Below are 25,842 nucleotides of genomic sequence, written 5' to 3'. Positions count from 1 at the left end.
CCATCAACAAACACATCGACCTGGACCCAATATACCGGCCACTACAGCGGACAGCTGAAACTGACAACCGGAAGCGGCAGGGACAGGCCACTATAAATGCCGGAGGAAACACCACAGAAGCGCTTCACAGGAGGCTCCCAAGCACTGAGGATGTCACCTAGACAGGGGACGAAACGTTTGCAACAAAAACTTCCAGCTCGGCGAACAGAACCACAGCAACAAGCACCCGAGCTACAAATCTTCTCACAAACTTTGAACATCTGTGTAAGTCTTTTGAATGCGAGATTTAAATTCGGTGGAATTGTCTCTACTAATCCTGAGCCTGGAGTACATATGTGATGTCCAAAGTGAGGGAATCTAGCTACATCTGAGAGCTGCTGTAAATTCAAGCTGTATATCAGTAAAAAAACAGCAATTTTTTTTTAAAAGTTTTGCATCTGTGATAAGGTGCTATAACTAGTATGTGACATTCCTTCAGTAGGCACAAGCCATTATTACAAAAATAAAATACTAGGGTTGCTGGAAGTCTGAAATAAAAACAGGAAATGTTAGACATACCCAGCAAAGCAGGCACCATTTGTGGAGAGAGAGAAATAGAATCAATGTTGCAAGTCAGTGATCTTTCATCAGAATTCTTTAGACCACTATATAGGCCAGTGAATCTCTGTAGTGCTTTGTATAAAAATAGGAAGATTAGACACAATTTAAAATAACAATATATTCTGCCCCGGCTCAGTGGTTAGCAATGTTGCCTCACAGCGCCAGGGACCTGGGTTCGATTCCACCTTTGGGTGACTGTGCAAATGCCACACAGTCTTCCTGTGTAGAGTTTCCTTCGGGTGCCCTGGTTTCCTCCTGTGGTCCAAAAATATGTAAGTTAGGAGAATTGGCCATGGGAAATTGCCCATAATGTCCAGAGATATGAAAGTTAGTGGGTTAGCCATGGGAAACGCAAAATTACAGGGATAGGGTAGGGTTGGGGGTGGGGGCCAGTCGGTCTGGGTAAGATGCTCTTCAGAGGTTCGATGTGGACTTGAATGGCCTGCTTCCACATTGTAGAGATTCTAGTATTCTAATCATGCACACGACCCTGATGGAGTCAGGTATCACATACTTGACTCCTGAGAATGTAGATTTTAAAAAGGTGTCAAAATATGTTAATTAAAAATATCTAGAAAAGTGAATTATTTAGGGAGATGGTGTAATGGTAATTTCCCTGGGCGAATGACTCTGGCCAATTCTTTAGGAATATGAGTTCAAATCCCGCAGGATGGCTGAAGGAATTTTTCAAAAATTAAGAGCAGAAAGTATTAAGGAGTTCCTGTGACAGTGTCCCTACCTCTAGGTCAGGAGATCCAGGTTCAATTCCCACCTGTCTTGGATGTGTCCAAATAGCTTGGTTAAAATAACTGTCACAGATTGGGCTCAACGAATCTACATAATGTAAAACACTACAAACCTTTGCTGCTGCAATTTATGATGGGATGTCAGTTAATTTCCAGTACACAGCCCAAGCCACTCCAGACCCTCCTGACTTTGGTACTTGGCTATGAGAATGCAGGATTCGAGGCACATCAGGCATGTAGTGAGCTTCTGGATGAGCTGAGCCCATTTGTTCAGAAATTGACATTGGCTTCAGATACTGGACTTTCCCCTCTGGATATGGCACCCCACAATTTGTGCCCTGTCTGCTCTATTAGTCTAATGCACTTTGTATGGTATGATCTGCCTGTTATGCAAAACAAAACTTTTCACTGTCCCGAGGTATGTATGACAATCCTAATTCAAATCAAAAGATCTCTCTGGCCTTCAGAAAGCACAGGGGATTCCCCACAGAGGGCTGCTGCTGCACACATTCACTTCCTTATCTTTGTTTGTTATTTGGACATGCTTTGGTGTAACATGCTCCCTTCTGATGGTGGAGATCCCCAGTGGAAGGCTCTCAACTGGAGGAAGATGCTTCCTCTTTCTGTTTGGGGAGCTAGGGAGAAGAGTGTTGCACACAGCTGTCTCAGACAATAAAAGGTCAAGCAAGTGCACTGGATGCCAGGCCATGTGTGGTTTCTGTGGCCTGGAAGGACTCTATTTCAATTTTACATTGGTTTGTTTTGTGTTTTTTTTTTAGAAAGGGACTGCTTTTAAAATTCTGGTTACCCCATGCTCCTAAGTCGTGAGCAGCCTATGCAATGGAGGGGGTTTCGGATTGAAGAACCTTCACCCGGGCCTGGCCAAAGGCAGGTGGGCTGTGAGAGGGTTGTAGTACCTGACAATCAGTCTGCCTGTCTTCCATGGTTATGTTTGTGCTCATGTATACTCTGGCACAGCAGAGGCCTGTAGACGCTAGTTGGGCACTGCAGGGGCTGGCTGCATCATCATCCCATCGAGATTTAAATTTCAGTACGTTTACTTTGCAGTTTTATATATTTCTGTTGACTTATTATGATCCACACCAGGGGGTGTCCAACTTGATAGTGGTTTGTTTTGAAAGGAGTAGAAAAGAGAATTAAAGGGTTCTTGCATTGCAGTGGTAGTGACCATATCTCTAACCTCTGGCCTGGGTTCAGCTCCCACTACACCAGCCATGTATCATAACATCCCTGATTAGGTTGATTTTAAAAATGAGAATGGCCTTATAGTACAATGTAAGATTTGAGCCTATGTTCCTATGGCTAGAAGATTTGGATTGAAGTCCTATCTCTGATGAAAATGTCTCAAGATATGTAGAAAGGATAATTGGTGGAATTGAACTAACCTAACTTCAAGCCCCAATTGGCTGGTAATGAGAGGATCTGAGCTTCACCAAATGTTGCTTTCAAATTCTGCATCAGGCAATTGCCACTCCATTTTCATGAATTGTCCTCCTATCTCGTGCTTCCTGGTTCATTCCTGTTGATGAATTCCTGGTCAAAGTCAGCAATAGCATTCTGTGTGACTGTACAGTTACCTTTATCTTTACAGTGACCTTTATCTTTACAGTGTTCACCACACTGTATTCCTTCAGATCTTCAGTGGTCCATCTTAATGCCCTTGACGAGTTTGTCTTACTTGGCCCAAGAGGATCAGAACATCTAGAACTATTTCTTGAAATATTGTCCTACATCATATTGTCTGACCATACATCACCTTTCATGCACATGTCAGTGCTGTATTGTCTGATTTCCTGTCTATGGCAAAATTGTGAATGACATGGCATTCACTGCAGCTTAACCCTAGCAGAATGGAAGCCATTCTGTTCAGCCAGTAGTGAAATAAGCACAATATACTCTGAATCTGTTCCTCAACAATAATGGAGTGTGGCCTGGCAATTGGCAATTTTGTTTGTCCTGCTGAAATCTGAGCTTTAGGTTTAAATTCCACACCCTCCAGCCATCAAAAACAACCTGTTTCCACGTCTAACCTATCCCCATTCTCCATCACAATGCACACTGCACTATTCCACAACACTTAACACTGTAAAAGCCTACCTGCTGTAATAACTTAACTTCTCTTGGATTCTGAATTCTGGAGTGTTTTGGGATATTTTGCAACACTGAAGGCATGGTACAAACTAAAATTGTCACTGAAACTGATGAAAGCTTATTAAAGGACATGGAACAAGGGTAGTTGAGGTATAAAACAACCATGAACTAACTGAATAGCTTCCATCCTTTCCTAGAGCAAGAAGGCAGAGTAATGCTAGGATGGCACAGTGATTAATGCTGCTGCCTCACAGCACAGGCACCTAAGTTTGATTCCACCCTTGTGCGACTGTGCAAATTCCACACATGTTCTCCCTGTGTCTGCATGGGTTTCCTTCAGGTGCACCAATTTCCTCCCGTGATCCACAGATGTGCAAGATAGGTGGATCGGCCATGCTAAATTGCCCATAGTGTCCAGGGATGTGCAGGCGAGGTAGGTTAGCCATAGGAAATGCAGGGTGAGAGTATAGAGGGGTGGGTCAGGATGGGATGCTCTTTTAAGGGTCAATGTGGACCCAATGGACTGAATGGCCTGCTTCTACACTGTAGGAAGTCTATTCTGTGATTCAATTAAGAAAATGCAAGTAATGCTATGAGCTGTCTTGTTAAATCCAATGTCCTCATTACTGCTTCAGTGATTAACACTTGGTTTTTGACACTTTGAGAAAGAATTAAACCTATTTTGGCCTAATGCTGCACCACCATTCCCCATGACAAATATGTTGTTTCTATTACATGAGTGACTCCTCTTATTCACTTTCAGACTGTGGGTTCCACTACAAGGCCAACATACTTGCTTATCCATAAATGTCCTTGCTAGGCTACATTACAGGTCAGTTGAGAGTTAGATGACTTTGCTGGATATTGGTTTGCGATGCAGAGCAATGCCAACAGTGTGGGTACAATTCCCACACTGGCTGAGGTTACCATGAAGGACTCTCCTTGTCAACTATGTCCTCACTTGAGTTATGGTGATCTTCCACCAGTCATCTTGCTCTAATGAGAGAGCAGCCCTATGGTCCAATAGGACGATGTTAACATTACATTGCCTTTTAAGGGTTAGCTATACTATTGTGGGTTTGATTTATGTAGGGGGCTATCCAGAGTTCCTCAAACAGAGTGTCACCCTCAGTGGGATCGTGATCTCCAAGGCAGCAGTAGCTTCCATGAAGCTCAGACTTAGCAGGCCCCTTTAAATTCTTAATTTGTTTCTGTTGGTGCATGTGGTCTTACAGACGACAGATCTTCTAAGGCTTAATTGCTGCAAAAGAAATGTATGAAAACTTTTCAGTTTGAAATATGCCCTCAAGCCAATTTTCACCAAACTCTTTCTGCCCTGAAACCCCCTCCCTCTCCCAAAAAAGGCTGAGCCATTAAAATTGGGAGCATGTTTGGAATTACTGTGCTAGACCAAAAACCCTTTCTTTTCCTTGGAGAGTTTCAGTGAACCAGATGGGCTTTTTCTGACAAGTTAGTGGTTTCATCATTACTGATGTTAGCTTTTGTATTCAATATTTACTTAGTTACACCTTGTTACCATGGTGGAATTTTAACTTGTATCTCCAACACATCAGCAACCCCGAATCTGAATTAATGTAGTCATTATGCTACTGTCCCATGTAACCTTAGGCCCCATGATTTACCTTCGCTTAAGGTCAACTAGCCAAATTTATAAACAGTTGGGTTGGAGCCATATGGTATAAGCCAGAAAACCTGCACAGTTTTGAATCAGTTCAGCAATCTGCTTTGTAGGCTGTGGCATATATTTATCTTTTATTCACTTAAGCCCAGTGTTTGAGATGTATTTATGTTTTTTCAGATCCCATGATTGGGTCCAGCTGGATTTGATGACATAATGTTCCCAGAACAAAGAGAAACCACAAATGATGGAAGTTTGCAAAGTACAAAATCTTGCATTTACCGTCTTTTCTAATGTAGAAAAATGTCCCAAGGGAACTTTACACTGTCAGAAGAACAGATGCCAACTCAAAGAAAAAGAGAGAGCAGAGGGCTGACCAAAAGCTTAGTCAGAGGCCAGCTTTGTAGTGAATGGTAGAGAGGTCTGGCTAGAAATTTCAGAGTGGGCTCTAAACATCAAAAAATATGGCCATCGATGCGGGGTGGGGGATTGGAGGGAGAGGCAGTTGTGTAAATAGTGCTTTTACATCCTTACAATTGTCTAACCTACAGCGCAGCTTGCCAGTTTTTAAGAACTGCAATCGCTGTTATGTGGACCAATACAATGGTCTAATTGTGCATAACAAATGAGTTAAATAACTGGTTTGGGTTTAAGTTGAAGGATAGATATTAACCAGGACACCAGAAGAACTCACCTCTTTTCTCTTTTAATAAGACCACAGGAATGTGTCGGTGATCAACAGAGGCAGATGGGGCTGCAGTTCAATCATTTATTCACAAGTCAGAGCAACAGTTTATTACTTTAGTACTTCAGTGAAGATGTTCCTGGAGCAGGACTTGAAGCTACAACTTTCTGACTTTAATGATCGTAATGTCAGCTGACCCAAACTGACATTTAATGAACACATGAATTTAGAACAGGAAAAAGCCACAGGTCCTTGAGGTCAATTCCATTATTCAATAAGATCAGGATTGATCTGATTACTCTACATTCTCACCAATATTATTAATCCTCCATTCCCCCTTGCTTATCAAGAATTTAGCTATCACTGCATTAAAAAATTTCAAGCTGTCTGCTTCCATTGGCTTTGAGAGGAGGAGAGTTCCAAAGACCTATGACCCTCTGAGAAAAACTGTTCCTCATTTTTGCCTTAAATGTACGACCACCTATTTTTAAACACCTGAGCCCTTGATCTTCATTCTCCAACAAGAGGAAACCCTTTATTTTGCCAAATCCATCCTGTGAAGACCCCTCAGGATTTCACACGTTTCAATCAAGTGAACTCTTATCTATTGTAAACTCCAGCAGATACAAACTTAGTCCAACATTTCTTCTTGAGACAATCCAGCCATTCTGGTATTAGTTCAGCGAACCTTCTCTGTACTGCTGCTACTGTGTTTTTTAAAATCAGTATTACACATATTGCTGTGAATGTGATTTCCCATAGCCTCCTGATTTTTGTATTCCCCTTGCAATAAACCAAATTCTATTACCTTTACTAATTGCATGGTCTTGATTGCCAGCTGCATTGCTTTGATATTCAAAGTGATAGTCTAAGGAATAAATAGAGATTCTTAATTATAAAGATGTTTTATCTGGGCATCAAATTACTGGAGGGAAGTAGCAGGGCATTAAACAGTCCATTACTTTTCTAAATCTTATCCACATACACATGACAATTTAACTTATAGACACTGAATACATGTAAGAAAATGCCTCAAGATGCTTCACATTTTAAAACAAGACCGAGCCCTGTAAGGAGATATCAGGTTGGTTGACCAAAAGTGAAGTACTTTGAAGGAGCAGGAGAGAGAGAGAGGTGTGTAGGAAGAGAATTCCTGATCTTGAGGCCTAGGCAACGGAAGGTACGACCACCAACTGGTGAGCTAGTTATGATTGAGAATGCGTAAGAGGCCAGAATTGGAGGCACAGAACTATCTATCTATTGGATAAGTGAAACATCTTATCCAAATTGGAAATTATATGTTTGAGGAACACTAACTTAGGTTTTCAGATTAAAGTTATTTAATATCATGTGTTTAAACACCATGCTGATTGGAAATTCTCTGCTAATTTCTGCTTCCTGGAATGAGGACATCAAACAATTGAACGCTTTCAAAAGAATTGGAATTGGATAATTATCTGGAGAGAGAGGATTTGTAGACATTTAGGGAAAAGGCAGAGGAGTGGGATCAATTGAGTTGCCCTTACAGCAGGCATGATGGGCTGTTTAATCTCCTCCTGTGCTTTGTAACCATTCTATAACTGTATAGTCTAGATTTGTGCTTTTCTACATTAGATCATGTTTTGGTGGTTCTGACACAGTCTATAGCACTTGTTTTAAGTCCTGGAATGAACAGTCTATCTGGATGAGAGGGCCTGTGTAAAACAATTATGATAAAGTCTAGCTCCTTCTGTGCATAAATGGCTACCTTTCAAGCGAGGTTTGAGTTGGTGTACAGGAAGGCATTGGAAGGTGGGGCAGATGTCAGAGGGCAGGTGTGCTGAAAGTGGTGCCTACAGAATTTAAAAATGGAATGTTCTACCTAACCTTGCAGTTAATAATGCATTGTTCAGCACTGTTTTTTCACAACACAATTCGACCCTAATAATAGAAATGTGAATAAATGCATCAAATGCAGAAAATATTAAACTATGTGTCAATCAAGGCAATGCAATAATCGTGGTTCAAAATCTGCGTACAAATTGTACAGCCTAGAACAGAAATTAGCAAAATAAAATTGATCAGTGTATTGTTGGTTATGTGGTTTGAGCCGTTTGTGTGGTGGGGCTAGAATTCAGTTCCTTTTCTTACCTGTAGGCAGGACCCTTTGCTTGTTTAAATTTAGCGGAATTTTCTTTCTTTTTATTTTACATTGCAATCCCCTGTAAATATTTTTAAAATAATGTGAAGTATGAACTAAGAATTGATTGATAGAATCCACAGAGTACAGGAATTGTCATTACCCTGGGAGAATATCAGCACTGGAGTCCTGCCGGACTTTTCTTTGTGTGTAATGTTTTAATAAATGTTTGGATTTTGAAGTATGAGTATAACAGCTAAATACAAAGATGATACAAAACTCAGTAAGGTGTCTGCTCCAAAGTTGACAGGATCAGCTGCAGGAGGATTTCAATGTTCTTGGGAATTGGGAAGATAGGTGGCAGATGAATTTCAATGTAATGAAATGCAAAGTGCTTCATGGGAAGGAATATTCCAATGATTACTTAACTCAAAAGAAAATGAAAAGGGAGAGAGAGATCTGTGGGTGCTGATTGACAATAAATTGAAATCATCATCACAAATGTTAAGTTGCAGTGAATAAAACAAATCAGATGTTAGAATGTATTAAAAAGTCAATATTGAGTCAGAATAGTGTGGTAATCTTGCCACTCTATCAAAATTAGTGAGATCACAATTGGAATACTGTCCAGTTCTCATTGTTACCATGTGGCAAGGATATTGAGAGAGCAATCACAAAATTGGGCAACTGAAGAAGGTCATTCAGCCCATCAAATTTATACTGGTTCTTGCAAAGATCTTTGCAATTGGTACCATTGCCTCCTTTTCACCATATTTGCATTTTTGAAAAAAATCTTACTGTTATTAATCCAATTCCCTTCCAAAAGCTGTTGAATAAGTATTCATCATCCCATTAAAGTATGCATTCCAAATCCCAACCATTGTTGCATTTTGAAAAAAAAGTTCTCCATTAATGCTGCCTCAGGTCCTTTAACCAAATATCTTTAAATCTTTCCCCTGATTGTTGACCTTTCAGCCAATGTAGCAGTTTCAGATTCTTTACTCCACTTCTTCCCCACTGAAACATCATTTCAAGACTTGAAAGTTGCCATGGTGACCTGGAACAAAATGGATGAAGTGGGAAGGCAGGGGTAGAAGTGAGACCCCGGAGAGAGGCTAGGTTCCAGAGAGGGGCCTACCTGGTGGGTGTTTTGGTCAGAAGGCAGGAATCTGTGGGTATTGCCACACCTGAGGATGAAGAGGGGCGTGGCAGCAGCGAACAATCAGTCTGAACTCCACAACACCCATTGATGCCTCAGAGCTCATGACACGAGAATCTCACCTCACTACCGTATAGGGGTCAATACCCACATTTTGGAAAGGCCTGACTAACTCCACCTCAACTCATGATTTTTAATACACAGTATAGATGACAAGCTCAAGTTGTCTACCGACATAACTGATAATCTCTCATCTCAAGACCATTCCAATACATGTCCTGTGTCTACTCCCATCTTTCCCAAAATGTAGTGTCCAAAATTGGAACAGTATTCAAGTGGGGATGAAGGATTATCATTAGTGCTTATTATGAAAGAATTATCATTTTAATGTACTGGGCTGAATGGATATTAAAAGCCATCTTTGGTATTGATTGTAATCATTTGAGTGTTCTGGCATTTATACAAATTAATTCCATAGACCAGGTCAGTGACTCCATCCCATCCCGAACACCCCTCCCCCTTCAAAAAAACCAAACACTATGAGAAAGCTAACTTCACAAGCTTTGGTATAAACTCATGAAGATTGTACGGGAAAGCTAAATACTATTGAGGTAAAGATTCTTTATTTCCCCATTTTAAACACCTGTTTAACTATCAAAGGTTCAGTGTATGTTCCTCATTGCTGAACTTTCTTCAGACATTTACCGACATTAAGGACTTTATAATGTCTGTAGTAGATACAAATTGCCCCCTAAAAGACTGAGAGTTTCAGGAATAGAAGAGTTGGTCAGTTTTAATGTTCTGGACAATTTTTGGTTTTGTCTGAACTGCTGTGCTTTTCCAGCACCACTCTAATCCAGAATTTTTGGTTTTGACCAAGTTGCACAAACACGAACAAAATGCAAAGATTCACCTACTTAATTCCAAGAAAGACTCTGGCCAGCCGGACTCATGTTACTGGAGAAGCTTACTATGAAGTATTTTACTATTTATAATTACAAAGGACAGGAAAGAGAGCTATTGATGCAGATATATTGGAGTGGTTATCTGTTTAACCCTTGTTAACAACTTGTTTAAAGCAACTGTGTTATTTAAGCTATCTTCAACAACTGGACAAAGTTTAAAAATCACATAACATCAGGTTATAGTCCAACAGGTTTATTTGGGCGCACTAGCTTTCGGAGCGCTGCCCCTTTGTCAGGTAAGGTCTTCAGAGCATGGATGGCGTAGTGTTGTGATCAGGTGACGTTTTACTTAACCTCGAGTGCAGCTGATGAATCTGGCATTTACACATTTTCTGACTGTTTGAGCATACAACCCCAGGGCAGTGGCCCTCAGGACTATAACTTGGTGTTGTGTGATTTTTAACTTTGTCTACCTGAGTCCAACACTGGCTCCTCCACATCATGGCTGCCATCAACACCACCAACTGCCGGCTCAAAGTGCAGGGAATCTCCAAGAAGATTGAACGTATTGATACAGACATCAAGTCTCTGCAAAAATGCAAGAAAGTAGTAAAAATCCCCAGAGGACTACGGATTAAATCCGGATCATGAACCCACTCAAGTTTATCTACAGCACTGACTGTGCTGAGAGACTTTGCTGTCACACCTCTTGCAAACTCCTCTATCATCTCATATACCAACTCTACAGCAGGCACCATAACCTTGAAATCGAGTTAGAGTCCATATTCTCAACTTACGCTCAAGATACAGCAGTCCAATTACGAGACACTGCTAAACAGACAAGGTGATGGAGCTAAACCACCTATATGCACACCAAGAATGAGAAACCTGGCGTCATCATCAGCAGAAGCCAAGTCTCCCCTGGAACCACAGTTGAAAATGGTACCACCACAGGGAAATCTATCGTTAACTTATAGGACCACACCATTCAACTGGAAGAGATTGAAGTTCTCAGCCGAGGGCTCAATTTCTTCCCCACCATCAAAACGGACCCCACTGGTCTAGCGGCAGACATGGAGGAATTCATCCAATGAAATGAAACTCTAGGAATTCTTCCAAGATGTCGGTAGGGAGCCCAATGAGACAACCAATGAACTGGAACGGTCGTCGGAGAGATCTGTAGTGGAGCAACCAAAGGAGGAGTCGATTTTGACCCCTCTGGAGGGCTGCTGCCCTGGGCTTGACATGTATGCTCAAACTGTCAGGAAATATGTAAATGCCAGATTCTTGCACCCACAAGATGAAGCAATCACCCGATTGCAATGCAATGCCATCCGTGCTCTCAAGACTCTAACTGACAAAGGAACAGCGCTCCAAAAGCTTGTACTTGCAAATAACCTGTTGGGACTATAAGCTGATATTGTGATTTTTAACTTTGTCCATTCCAGTCCAACACCAGCATCTCTACATTCAACAACTGGCTATAACTGCTAGTGCTAAAAAAAACCTTATCCAGTCAAAAAACTGTTTGACATTTTAGCCATGTGAAACTGTCTGGTATGACTGATCATTCAGATGATTAATGATGTGGATACCTTGCAAAAATCTCACATTAATTCAGAGAAAGTAGTAAACCTGTTGTACATTCTGGGTACGTTAGGTCATCTTTCAGCTCATAGAAAATGCTAGACTTGAGTTAGTATAACATCTTTCACCACCTCTAGACAAAAGTGTTTTATAGTCAATGAACTACTTCTGAAGCATACTGTAATGTGGGAAAGACAGTAGCCAATATAGGACATGGCAGGATTCCTGAAATAGGAATGAGATGGTGATGAGATAATGTATCTTCAGTGATGTTGGTTGAGGGAAAAATACTGATCAGGAGACTGTGGAGAACACCTCTACTCTGGGAGTGTCTGCACTGGGAAGAGCAGATCTTGAGACCTTGGATTTTAATTGATGATTGAGCATGTATTTAATATGTGGGGAAGTCAACAGTTAAATTTGGAGTAAGTACAATTGAGTAGCACAATGTTCTCAAGGGCTTCAAAATATGAATGAAGTGCTCAATTTAGATTGCTTGGAGAGGAGGAGAATAAGGAACACACTTTCACAGTTAGAATATAAGTTCCTAAAATGTTCTGAAAGAGTGATGAACAGAATTGGAATGCCAATACAGATTTGAGGGGGGGGGAAAACCCAGCAATTTTATAAAAGGACAATTAGAACGTACTTTAAATTGACTAAACATCAGGCCAGAAAATTAAGGAATAGTTTTTCTTCTATAGATTTTAGATAAGTCAACTCTTGCATTAAATCTTAGAAACACTGAGGACATAAAGTGAATTCTTTAGTATTTAGTAATGTCAGCAAAAGCTGTAAATGGGGACAAAACAGGTAGACATCGGAGTCTACTATCATTCCTTCATGGTAAGGCAGACATTTAATTTTTGCATGTGGATCCAGTGGCCTGTAAAATTTACGATTCTTGCAACCAGTTGCTTGAATGCCTGAAGCATATAGGCAGAAATTTAAAGTTGCAGAATAAAAATAGGAAATTAGTCAGAAGATATTTGGAAACTGTGACTGAGAGAGTGTATAACAAGCTAGGTTGACTGATGTTAAAGGGCTATTTTCTGGAAGCAGCTCTTGATGATTTGGAGATAGGATTGTATTGCATTTAGTCCAGCAATCAGGTTAAGTGGCCAAGCTGTGACTTTAGTGATGTTGAGCTTTACTGACTGGTCAATCTGTCATTGTTCAGCTGTGAGATCTGAAATAAAAACAAAGTGCTGAAGAAGCTCTGAAGGTCTGATTGCATCTTTGGATGAAGTCTGATATGACCTTTTTTTTGTGGAACGCAGTTCCGAAGAAGTCATTGAACTTTAAGTGTTTCTCTGTCCACTGTTGCTGCCTGATTTGCTGAGTTTCTCCAGCACTTTGTTTTTACCTCCAGGATAATTTGTAATGAGTTCTGATCCACATATACAGGATGAACGGACTGTTAGAGGAAATTTAATGGCATATGAATGGGTTAAATGTTATCTCATGTCTTTGGGACTTTTCTCAATGGCACACAGAGGTATTCAAGAATTGATGAGTTCTTGCTGTTTTGAGGTGCTGTCTGGATATGGAGTGGATAGTCAGTCATTCTAATCTGAGACAGTCATACAAGGCCCAGTCAAGCGCTGGAGTACAGCTGAAAGAATGTTTTGAGCAGCTTGCTGAGTATTTGGCAGAAAAATGGGTAAAGGTGTCAGACATTAAGAGTACCTGGATATGTTGTTTGGCCAGTAACCAGGGATAGATTACACATTGACATCATTGTCTATGGTCAAATACGAGGAAAATGCCACCACCAAATTGCTGGCTAAGTAATAAAGCAAGATTGACGGTTAAGACTGAGACATTTTTAAAATCATTCATTTATTATTCATCCATAATTTCCAGAAATAAATTGCTATGGGTGCCATTGCTGTGTATTGGAGTTGTAGGTAGGCCAGACCAAGTAAAGACAGCAGAGATTTTTTTAAAATCAAAATTCCACATCTGTCCATGGCAGGATTCGAACCTGTGTTTCCACATTATCGCAGTCTCTGGGTTAATAGTCTAGCAATAATACTACTAGGCCATTGGTTCCCCAATATGTAACTTCAGTGCTGCTGGAAGTATAGTACCCATCGCATCACATAAGTGGAAGCAATATTGCAATAGGTGTACTTGATAATTGAATTTTTTTTTGAATGGGAGGGTAAAACATGGGTTAATTTCCAGCTAAAGTATTGAATATAACTTAGCAACCTAGCATTGCCAGACAGTTTAGTCTGCTCATGAGGGATTATTTTGTAAAATTGAGATTCTTTGGGTAGAAGCTCCACACTGTTAGCAAGGCCATGTGTGAGACAATTACAAAATGGTATGATGGTTCCACTTCTACTAGTAATTCCACATGAGCAACTACTAAGTTTACAATTAAGTATCCTTTCAAGCATGGCCATTATATTACAGAAAATGTGGCACTGTTTACAGTGCTGTGGAAATTTGCATACAGTCAGATTAGATTAGATTCCTTACAGTGTGGAAACAGGCCCTTTGGCCCAACAAGGTTCACACTGACCCTCTGAAGAGCAACCCACCCAGACCCACCTCTTCTGACTAATGCACCTAACACTATGGGCAATTATACAACAATGAGATAAAAGCTTTTAAAAATGATATTATTTGAGGAATAAATATTGGCCAAGATACTGGGGAGAATTCCCTTGCTTTTCTTTGAAATAGTGCCATGGTGTCGTTTGCATCCATTTTGAGAGGATTGTACTTGCTATCTTATCCAGAAGCTTAGTTAACTTCCTGAGAGTTTAGAAATGTCTTGGACAGAGGCATTGACACCATACTGAACAGCTGACTATCTGATGGAGGCAGTTGGGAGGGAGGTGGGTAGTAGGAGGAGTCAGTCAACATCTCGAGTTTATATCTACTGTCATGGACTTTTTTGTATTGAAGATACATTGAAGGTGAAGGCTGAGATTTCATTTTTTTTGGACAAAAAAGTTAGATGATGCATGTAAAGAATGAATACCTAATTTGGGACAAGCCTATTTGTGAAGGGGCTCCTAAATAGACACCATTCTGGATTCTTACTACTTTGAATTTCTGTCAGCTTACAAACAAGTTCATGTTTCTAATCTGCAAGGATGAAGACTATCTTAATGGAATAGTTCCTTTTAAAGTAATGCAATAGATTTTAGTCCATAATTTGAAAGAGTGAAGGTCTGTCAGCCCTTGTAGGAAGTACAGTTTATGCTTGGTATGTCCTGTTGGATATGTGGGTTGTTGAACTATTGGCTGCTCTGAATCCAGCCATCCTCGTGACTCCTCTGAATCCAGCCATCCCATTGACTCTGGAGCACCCCTTCTTTAAGAGGGAGATACTTATATCTCCGGGATTTCTGGCATAATTTCGAAAATGACTGCAATTCATCATGTTTCCACTTGAATCTTTCTGAATATTGAATATTTTAGGTTGCTTTGTATTAATAACTTCTTCATTGAAAATATTTTATTAATAATACTTTTAGGTCTGAAGATAGGGAATGGTCAGTTGAAGGTGATGAAGCTAATTTCAGCCTTCCATTTTACTGCCTGTAGTTTTTGTAGAGAGCTTACAGGTCAGACTTTCTGAGCAAATCCTGCCCATTTTATTTTAAACCAAATTCAGCATTTCTGAGAGAATATTCCTGTCAGATTCCTTCAGAAATGCAGAGCAATACTACCATTCTGACAGTTCTTTCATAGCACATAATTGTGGGGGATAGGTCAGGCAGGAGGAGAGTGAGTGTTTTGGGGAAGCGATAGTTGGGTGTTGAAATGGGCATGAGGTAAGTAGAGGACTGAAGAGTTAGACTATGTATTAGAAGTCATGCTTTTCCCCTGGTAACGTTTTATTTAACTTTGTCAGAACACTCTGAAGTTTCTGATTTAAATAGAGGCTTTTGGCGAGTTCCAGGTGCAGAGGAATTGACAAAATTCAATTTTCTGGGCAGTTCCTTCAGAGTGTGATTCTTTGGGGAATCCCCCATCTATGCTGGAATAATGACTGTTTGGCTATCGGAAAATCCGGGCCATGATCTCCTATATTGGAGATTTGTTCAACTGCTTCAGAACCACAGGGGACTGGACAGGAGAAAGAATATTCACCCATAACACAATCAAGCCTAGACTCTCACAATGGCCTTAACCTTAATTCTAGCCAACTAGGAGAAAGTAAGGACTGCAGATGCTGGAGATCAGAGTCAGAAGAGTGTGGTGCTGGAAAAGCACAGCAGGTCAGTCAGCATCTGAGGAGCAGGAGAGTCAACGTATCGGCATAAGCCCTTCATCAGGAATTAAGCTTGTTGGCCAAGGGGGATGAGTGACAAATGGGATGTGGGGAAGGTAGTTGGGAATGCTATAGGTAGATGAAGGTAGGGGTGAAAAGTGATGGTTGGAGACAAGGGTGGAGATAGATGTGAAGAAAGATGGACAGGTAGGACCATTCAAGAGGATGGTGCAGATTTGGGAGGTTGGGACTGGGATAGGGTAGGGGGAGGGGAATGGGGAAACTGGTGAAATCCAATGAAATACATTGATCCCGTGTGGTTGGAGGGTCCCGAGATGGAAGATGAGGCATTCTTCCTTCATGGGGTTGGGTGGTTAGGGTTTGGTGATGGAGGAGGCCTTCATGTCCTTGGCAGAGTGGGAAGGTGAGTTAGTGTTCAGCTATAGGGCGATGGGGTTGGTTGGTGCGGGCGTCCTAGAGTTGGCGTCCTGTCTCCCCACTGTAGAGGAGACCACATCAGGTGCAATGGATGCAATAGATGACATTGTGGAAGTACAGGTAAATTTCTGTCTGATGTGGAAGGATGCTTTTGGGTCTTGCGGGGATGTGTGGGCATAGGTTTTGCACTTCCTGTGATGGCAGGGGAAGGTGCCAGGAGGGAAGGACGGGTTGGTGGCCCCAAACTTGTTCTGGGAGGGCATTTAATTGAATATTTATGAATGCTGTGAAAAAAATACTCACCAGGCTAGACAGCTTCTGAGATAGAGAGAGCAACCTAGTTGATGTTTGTTTGAGTGCTAGTGAAAGCTCAGAGCTGAAACATCAATTAAATACCTCTGCACACAGATGCTAGCTTTATCTGCTGATCTTTTTATTTCCTCGCATTTTCTTTATTTCAGATTTCCATAATCATTGAAAAGCAGAAGGCTATGTATTATATATTGAAAAGGTTTAAAGACTCATGATAAAGCCTTCCTAGACCAATGATGTCCATTAGGCTAGCTGCTGACTATATTAATAGGCCATTAAAATAATAACTAAATTATTTTATGGAATATTTGACAATGTGACGGGCATGGATAGGGTGAATAGCTTAGGTCTTTTCTCTGGGGTAGGGGAGTCCAAAACTAGAGACTGTAGGCATAAGGTGAGAGGGAAAAGATTTAAAAAGACCTGAGGGTAACATTTTTGTGAAGAGTTGGATGTATATTGAACGAGGTGTCGGAAGTAGTGGTGGAGGTGGGTACAATTACAATATTTAAAAGGCATCTGGATGGTTGTATGAATAGGAAGGGTTTAGAAGGATATGGACCAAATGCTGGCAAATAGGATATCTGGTCAGCATGGAAGGGTCTGTTTCCATGCTGTATAACTCTGTGACTCTATGGCTGTAAAACAGGCATTTCATCAAATCCTGCATAAGGCAAATCTACATTTAAGATGATTTGCTAACTTACTGGTATTTTCCTCCTTTTGTAGAAAGGAGCCTGAGCTCTGTGCAGTGACTCTCCTGATAGCATAATTGGATTATGGGCTTTCTGTGTAGAAACTGTTGGAATGAAACACATAATTAATACATAAACCTTTTTATGAATAAAAATTTTTGCAAAGTTGGTGGCTACTATCATGTTGATTGGCAGTGATGCTGATGTGAGTTTGTAACTGAAGTTTGACAACAATCTGAAGTTGTATGGTATGAGAAATTAAAAAAAAGGAGAAAATTGGGAAGAAAATACTAGAAAAAATAAAAATATAAAATATCACTTGGGCAGCTGTCCACCAGGTAGATGAAGAATATCATTGGTAAAGATTTAGAGGCTGCTGCCTATCTACCCTTTTTAAGTACAATGCAATCATGAATTTATTTTTAAATGTTATTTTTGAAACCCCCTTGAATCTGACTCTTAATCATCTAATTTTTCCTCAGCCCCGTGACTGTTGATATCACCAGGCTTCCTCCAATCATTGCTTAGTAATTAGATTCTCAAAGCATATTGTACAACATTAGGTTTGGATTGGTAAATGGTAAATCGGATTTGTCATAAGTGCCAAGCAGTAACCATCTCCACTAAAACAGAATCTCACTGTCATCTGTTCAATACTATTGTTGAATTCCTCTCACTATCAACATCCTGGGAGTTAGCACTGATCAGAAACTTAACTGGTCCAATCACAAATATTCTGACACATTTTTTAAAAAAAGGCAAGACTCTGACCATTCGAACTCTCCTCCTGATTCCCAAAAACAAGTTACGCATCAGGAATGTGATAGAATAATGCAGCTGTTGAATATTCAAGAAACTCTATACCATCCAAGGTAAAGGAGTCTGCTTGAGCACCCCATCCGCCATCTTTAAGCACCAATAGAGGCATCAATGTGGACTATATTATAATATGTCCCAAGCCACCTTTGACAGAACTTTATGAATCTGTAGCTTCTACCACCTAGAGGGGCAATGGTAGTAAATGCACGGGAGGCACCTGCAAGACTTAGAACCACAATGCCATCCTTCACTGTCACTGGCTCAAAAGGTGGGAACTCACTCCCAGAAGGCTTGTCTAAACCATATGGACTGCAGTGTTTCAAGAAAGCAATTCACCACCAAATCTTAAGAGCAATGAGTGCTGGCTTTGCCTGTGACACTTAGAACATATAAATAAAAATATTGTTTCCTGTTCTTAGAGTATTCTCAGATTCTCCACCCTTCCAATTATCTGGAAGTCCTGAGATGTGTTGCTTCAACCCAAGTGTTCCCACACTGCTGTTTGTTTGAATTTTTCCATTCTGGCATCTGTTTCCCCACACCAATGGGCAATAACTCCAGTGATTATCTGATTGCAGCCATAACCTGCTTTACTTTCCTTTTAACTGTTTTTTTTTGCTTCTTCACCAATATCGGTCACTCCATCCCCTTTGAGCTCATCCTTCGGAATACAATTCTGTATCACTGCTCATGGTTCCATTTTTAACTGCTGCATCAGCCACGTTACATTGTCTCAAAAGTGATCCCATCCTATGGCCACAGAATCATCTGTGGTGTACCACAAACCTACCTTTACAAGCTGCTCCTAGGGGACGTTAACCAGAAACCTATCAGACACCATATGTATATAAGATTAGATTAGATTAGATTACTTACAGTGTGGAAACAGGCCTTTCGGCCCAACAAGTCCACACCGACCCGCCGAAGCGTGACCCGCCGAAGCGTAACCCACCCAGACCCATTCTCCTACATTTACCCCTTCACCTAACACTACGGGCGATTTAGCATGGCCAATTCACCCAACCTGCACATTTTTGGATTGTGGGAGGAAACCAGAGCACCCAGAGGAAACCCACGCAGACATGGGGAGAATGTGGCACTCCCTTCAGCTTCTCTTCCACTTCCCATTACTATTGCCACACTTTGCAAATACCTATCTGATGTAAAAGCCTAAATGAGCCTAAACTACCTTTAGAGTCACATTGATGGGTGGGGTGGGGCCTACCACATATAGGCAAAAGTGAAGACTGCTGATGCTGGAAATCAGAGTCTAGATTAGAGTGGTGGAAAAGCACAGCAGGTCAGGCAGCATCTGAGGAGGAGAATCGACGTTTTGGGCCGGATGAAGGGTTTATGCCCAAAACATTAATTCTCCTGCTTCTCGAATGCTGCCTGACCTGCTGTGCTTTCCAGCATCACACTCTCGACTACTAACTATTCTTGTGCAGTTCCACAGGCCAATTAGAGGTTTTTTAATATGTGAAGTATATACTCATGGGTCAATTAAAAGCTATTTTAAAGTTGGAGAAATTTGAATTAGAGGATTAATTTTCTTTTTTTTCTTTCTGGATAGTTCTTCATTTAACTTTTTTTTAATCATATTAAACTGAACCTGATAATCTATGCCCCAGTATACTGGTATCATCCAATTAATCACCATTCATTGTATCTGAACCTACCAGGCCCTGAGTGATGTGGGTCAAATTGGGTGAGATGTTTGATGAATCCCATCCCTGCCAAGATCATAATGGTGCAACTTGTAGATATTTTCTAATCAACCTGTTCAGTGATGTAATCTTCTACCTTGAAGCAAAGGGACTTAAACCTGGGCCTAATGGTTCACACTACTATCCCAAGAGCCCTCATAGCCTCTTGTAAACTTTCCTCCATCTGTGTGGTGAGATTCTCATTAGACCGTAGTGAGTTCCCAATTGACTATCATTATTGATTGTTAAATGGCTTGTTTAATATGCCAACCTGATCTAGATTGTGTTCTTTTCCAAACACAAAATTTGACATGGAAACTAGACTAGGTTCACGAAAAAGCTTTCTCCAAAAGACCTCCAAATTGGACACTGTGTACCAAAATTTCAAGTATGCCGCACAGTCAAGTATCTGTTGTAATAATATGAAGTTGCTTTGTTCTAGTAACATTAGGATCCAGTTTTCTCCTTGGGCTTTGTTCCTGCCAAACTAACTGGCCGCTGAGTAAAACTGTGGGATAAAATTGTTAAAAGGGAGGAGGAATGCTGAGTAGCTAACACAGTACTATGCTAGTTAACCATATTTCAGAGTTTAAAAGGGGAAATTTCAAAACATTTTAAATTGCATATAGATTTTCTTAAATTACGTTTTAATAAGTATTAATTTCACATTGTAATTTTTGTCTTCTGTAAATGTCAAACTACATCTTCTCTGTTACTTAATGCTGTATATGATCTTTTATTTTTATCTTCAGCAACACTGCTGCATGTTGTTGCAGAGCTGACCTGTTCCTTGGTTCCCCTTCATCCTTTCCTTTTCAAAATTAGAGTGGCAAATGCCAACAATTCTTGAATACCACGATCTCCCTCCAGCTTCCTCCTCTTTTGCTTTTTCTTTGAATTCATGTTTCCATCCAATCTTGTCCTATATCACTCTTGCATTTAAAATCCCCTGTACCTCTAACCTGCCCCCTGTGGCCATGAATGTGTGCCCTTAGAAAAGGCCTGGATCATCATTTTATCTTTATTCTGAATATTGATGTGAGACTGAAGTCTTCCTTGGTGGCTATTTTTCCATTCCAAGAGTCTTTCTGTATACCTGACATTTTCTTCAGCCTTCCTGATTCTCCTGGGTCCTTCCCTTTGGATTCTTTAAAATTTATAGAACTTTTAAAAAGCCAAAATCCTTTAATGGAATGTGGACATCACCTGCCAGGCCTACGCTTATCTCTAATAGTCCAGAGAGCTGATAAGAATCAACCACATTCGTCTGAAGTCACATGTAGGCCAGATCAGGTCAGGACAACAGATTTCCTTCCTGAAACGACTTTAGAGAAAGCCGTGTGTTTTAGGACAAAAAAACAATGGTTACTTAGAGTCATAGAGATGTACAGCATTGGAAACAGACCTTCTGGTCCAACTCGTCCATGCCAACCAGATATCCTAACCTGATCTAGCCCTGTTTGCCAGCACTTGGCCCGCATCCCTCCAAACCCTTCCTATTCATATACCCATTCAGATGCCTTTTAAATGCTGTAATTGTAGCAACCTCCACCACTTCCTCTGGCAGCTCATTCTCTGCGTGAAAAATTTGCCCTTAGGCACCTTTTAAATTTTTCCCCTTTCACCCTAACCCTATGCCCTCTAGTTCTGGAGTCCCTGACCCCAGGAAAAAGACAGTGTCTATTTATCCTATCCATGCCCTCACGTTTTTATAAACCTCCATAAGGTCACCCCTCACCCTCCAACGCTCAAGGGAAAACAGTCTCAGCCTATTCACTTTATTTTTGTCTCTCATCATCTATGAAGTCACCTCTCATCCTCCTTCACTCCAGTGTTGTGGAACAGACCCCAATTAGAACACTCTCCAAAACTAAGATCATCCACTCTGAAGGGTCAAACCGGAGACTGATTATGATGGAATAAGATGATCTCTTAATGCTAGCCAGAGTAAAAGGCGAGAACATAATAATTGTCAGAGGGGCTTGTGGCACAATGGTAGTGGCCCTACCTCTAGGCCAGAACGCCTGGGTTTGAGTCTCACCTGCCTTGGATGTGTGTCATAATATGTGCGAATGGGGGTTTATTGATAATTATAAAAATATAATTTCTTGGTACAAATGTCATACCTAGTTTTGATAATTGAAAAGAAGAAATGACATCCTGCATAACAAATACTGACAGGAGGTGAACTAAATATGTACATAAAAGTAAATACGCATATACAGAGGGAGCATTGCAAAGGTATTTTTTGGGAGGCTGGGAAATTTCAAACAGAAACTGGTCATCTAGTGTCTTGGTCGCATTCCGCCATTGACTCAATCCTGTCCTCATTTTTCCTTCTGTTCTTGAATAGCTTTATAGTACAAAATCATAACCAATCCCACTGGTTTTGTTCACTCTGGAACAAAATTAAGTTATGATCGATTTAAGAGGGTTGTATTTAGAGAGTGATGCAAGTTTTAATCTGGGTACTGTATAGTAGAGGATTGTTTTGACATTGTCAAAACACTTGCATCATGCTTGCATGAAGTCGAAAGCTTTTACCTGTTAGTTTTATTCCTTGCCACAAGTACAAATGTTGTACTTTCCTAGGACAGGGACATCTTTCCAGTATTTTATTCAAATTGCCACTTGGCTGGAGCCTGGAAAGCAGTGATGATCAAACTGTCTGCTGATGAAACCACAGCTTGTAATATCCCCACATGCCCTCTCAATGCAGTAATCGGACTCCAGCTACTGGTATCAGATTTTCTCCATCTTTTTTTTAAAAACCTCAACATTGCCAAGATTGACCTGAGATCAGCTAACTCAATAATAATCCAGCCATTGAACTTAAAACTTTTCCTGGTTTGTGTCGCTTAGTAGAACAATAGATGATAAGCTTATCCATCAAGTCAGCAGAGCAGTAAAGAATCAGTCAGAAATTTTCAATTCAAAACTTTTTTCCAGATATCTGAGTTTACATTTTTACTTCTGTTAAGATACAGCAGTCTCACATAACTGCCTGATTTTGTGTAAGCTTGAGACAAATGCTTGCAATATGCATATTTATGTAAAGCAAACCTGTTTAGGAAAGTTATTTTGACTGTATTAATGATGGCTGGAGATCTTTGGACCAATGTTGCCAGCTTTCAAATTTTCATTATGTAAATTTATTTAATTAAAATGCAGAGCATAATGCACTACATTACCACCTGTTCTTGCAGGCAACATTTTGCATCATTTCTTCTCACCATCACATAATGATATGACTGTAGTGTATTTGAAATGTTCAAACCAAGGCCCATTGGGGTAGATGATCAACTAAATGCTTGCAGTGTGCCAAATGAGTTTTAATCTACAAGTGGTAGGATTCTCCAGCCCATTCTGAGGCAGCTAAACTGAAAGATTGTAATTGGTGGCTTCAATTCCCTGATCTTTTAGAGGAAAAAGATTTGAACATTGTTTCTGTCTCTGCTTCTGACCTGAATCTGATGTTTTAAAATATTACATTATTCATTTTGTGCATGTGCAGACTTTAGGATAATATACACATGGAACTCTCATTTCTTTTAACAAAACAAATTGAACAAAATTCCACACGTTGTGTAGTGGACAGCAAAGGAGGTTATTGCCGTACTTTGGGACCTTGATTAGATGGGCCAATGGGTTAAGGAGTAGCAGATGGAGTTTAATTTAGATAAATGTGCAGGGTAGCATTTTGGTAAGGTGCACCAGGGCAGCAATTACACATTTAATGTTAGGGAAAAGTGAGGACTGCAGATACTGGAAACCAGAATTTAGATCAGAGTGGTGCTGGAAAAGCACAGCAGGTCAGGCAGCATCCAAGTAGTAGGAAAATCGATGTTTCAAGCAAAAGCCCTTCAGCAGGAATAGAGGGTTTCAACAGGAATAGAACATCAATTTTCCTGCTTCTCGGATGCTGCCCAACCTGCTGTGCTTTTCCAGCACCACTCTGATCTAAACATTTGATGTTAGGGTCCTGGGGAATATTACTAATCAAAGAGACCTAGATCTGCAGCTTCATAGTTCCTTGAAGTTAAAGACACAGGTAGATAGGGTAGTGAAGAAAACATTTAATATGCTGGTCTTTATTTGTCAGTGCATTGAATTTGGTGTTGGGATGTCATGTTGTAGCAGTACACGAAACTGGTTGGGCCACTTTTGGAATATACTGTAGGAAAGATGTTGTTAAGCTTGAAATGGTGCAGAACAAATTTACAAGGATGTTGCTGGAGGTGGAGGGTTTGTGCTGTAGGGAGAGGCTGAATAGGCTGGGGCTATTTTCCCTGGAGCATTAGAAGCTGGAGGGGTGACCTTATAGGGGTTGATAAAATCATGAGGGGCATGAATAGTCTTTTTCCCAGGGTTGGGGAGTCCAAAACTAGAGGACATAGGTTTATGGTCAGAGATATAAAGGGACCAAAGGGGCAACTTTTTCATACAAAAAATGGTTAATGTATGGAATGAGCTGCCAGACGAAGTGGAGGAGGTTGGTACATTTACAATATTTAAAAGGTATCTGGATAGGTACACAAATAGGAAGGGTTTAGAGGGATATGGGCCAAATAGACTAATATAGGGTATATGGTCAGCATGGACGGGTTTCACCGAAGGATCTGTTTCCATGCTGTCCAGCTCTACAACTATGAAATGGATGAGTAGTGGCAGAAGTGTTAAGTTGTTTTTATAAATTCACAGCTACCTTCAAAATGTTTCTAATTAGGAAATAATTGCTGTTAATTGTATGTGGGAGACTTTTTGTACAAGACTCTGTAGCATTTCTCTTTTAGGCCTAAGATAACACTATTTTAAACTCTGGAAAGCAGCATGTGGTTTAGGACAAAATAAATTTGGTAATGGAGTCTAGATACAGATCAAGCATTATCCAATTAAATGGCAGAACAGGCTGAAAATGCATTAAGGCCTGATTCTTATTTTCTGTATTTGGTATGAGCTGGAGGAGGATAATAGCATGGAAGGGTGAGGGGAACAAGAGGGGCTTGAACCATGACCTCCGGCAAAACACTTTTTCAGTAATTAATTGAGAACTTTAGCTAATCAGGTTTTATTTGGCAGAATAGTAGCATTCTAACCTCAGGATCAAGAGGCCCGGGCTTAAGTGCCACCTGCTTGAGTTGAAAAAAAGTCAGCTTATTCTCCTTGGACTAAGTATTTTGCATTTTTTTTTGTTAAATCAGTTCCCAGAATATTTCACAAAAGATGAGTGTAGCCACACTCCCAATTTTCCTACTCTGGTCTATTTGTCACAGAATTCAGATCTAGCATTCTGGTATTTAAAGACTGCCAAATTCAGAAACGTGATGGTATACTCAGCACTTGCCTGTAAGAATGCAGTCATAATACTGAAGAAAGTCACCATTAGAAGAATATAAGGAATTGGAGCAGGCATGGACCATTCAGTGCCATCCTGCCATTCAGTGAGATCATGGCTTATCTTACGCTTCAAAACTTTTTTTTCTGCACTGTTGCATTATCCCTTTGATATCTTTAAACATATATAAATATATTTCAATTCTGAATATACACTGATTCTGCCTCCAAAGCCTTCTGAAGAAATTCCTCCCCATCTCAGTCCTAAAAGGTTCATCTTTTATTGTCTGTGTCCTGTGGTTCAAGACTCCTCAGGTAGAGGCAAATTCTTTTGTGCATCAACTCTAAGAATTCTGTTTGAATTGTCATTCATATTGAAACAGTATTCTTTATCAACTGCTAAGCACTATACCCAATACCACTGATACACCGAGGTTGCAGTATGCTAAATCTACAGGATGCATATCTGCATACCGAGGTTACTTTGATAGCACCTTTTTATTTCTTCCTTGTGACCTCTGCCATTGAGAGAGAGCAGCAATGTTTTGTAAACACCGTTGTGAAGGAGGTCACTGGACCTGAAACATTAACTCCACTTTCACTGCACAGATGCTGCCAGACCTGCTGAGTTTTTCCAGCAATTTGTTTTTGTTCCTGATTTCCAGCATCTGCTATTCTTTTGCCGCTTGTTCAAAACAGGACAGTGTTTGTATGTCTTCAGTCCTTCGCTGTCATTAGGCCAATACCCT

The 25,842-nt window shown here is 40.4% G+C and overlaps 1 protein-coding gene and 1 long non-coding RNA gene across 4 annotated transcripts in view; one reads left to right on the top strand and one right to left on the bottom strand.

The window, feature by feature from the left end:
* Positions 1 to 25,842, top strand: part of LOC122559992 (guanine nucleotide-binding protein G(s) subunit alpha) — a 316,490-nt gene that overhangs the window by 79,369 nt on the left and 211,279 nt on the right. The gene's annotated exons all lie outside the window — the stretch shown is intronic.
* LOC148147669 (uncharacterized) overlaps positions 6,591 to 25,842 on the bottom strand; it is a 35,200-nt gene continuing 15,948 nt past the window's right edge. Inside the window, exons 3-4 of one of the 3 annotated variants that reach the window (XR_015759617.1) lie at positions 17,247 to 17,338; positions 6,591 to 6,650 (exon numbers count right to left, since the gene is read on the bottom strand). This is a non-coding gene — a long non-coding RNA (uncharacterized LOC148147669). Of the gene's footprint in view, positions 6,651 to 13,416; positions 13,628 to 17,246; positions 17,339 to 25,659; positions 25,841 to 25,842 lie in introns of those variants that run through there. The other 2 variants (XR_015759616.1, XR_015759615.1) reach the window with 2 other exon arrangements.

Source organism: Chiloscyllium plagiosum, unplaced genomic scaffold (genome assembly GCF_037043375.1).
Source record: "Chiloscyllium plagiosum isolate Xiang-an unplaced genomic scaffold, Cpla_swu_hap1 HiC_scaffold_15, whole genome shotgun sequence".
In the NCBI taxonomy this organism is placed as follows: domain Eukaryota; kingdom Metazoa; phylum Chordata; class Chondrichthyes; order Orectolobiformes; family Hemiscylliidae; genus Chiloscyllium; species Chiloscyllium plagiosum.
Note: the sequence above shows the minus strand (reverse complement) of the source record. Positions and strands in the feature narration are given on the sequence as shown.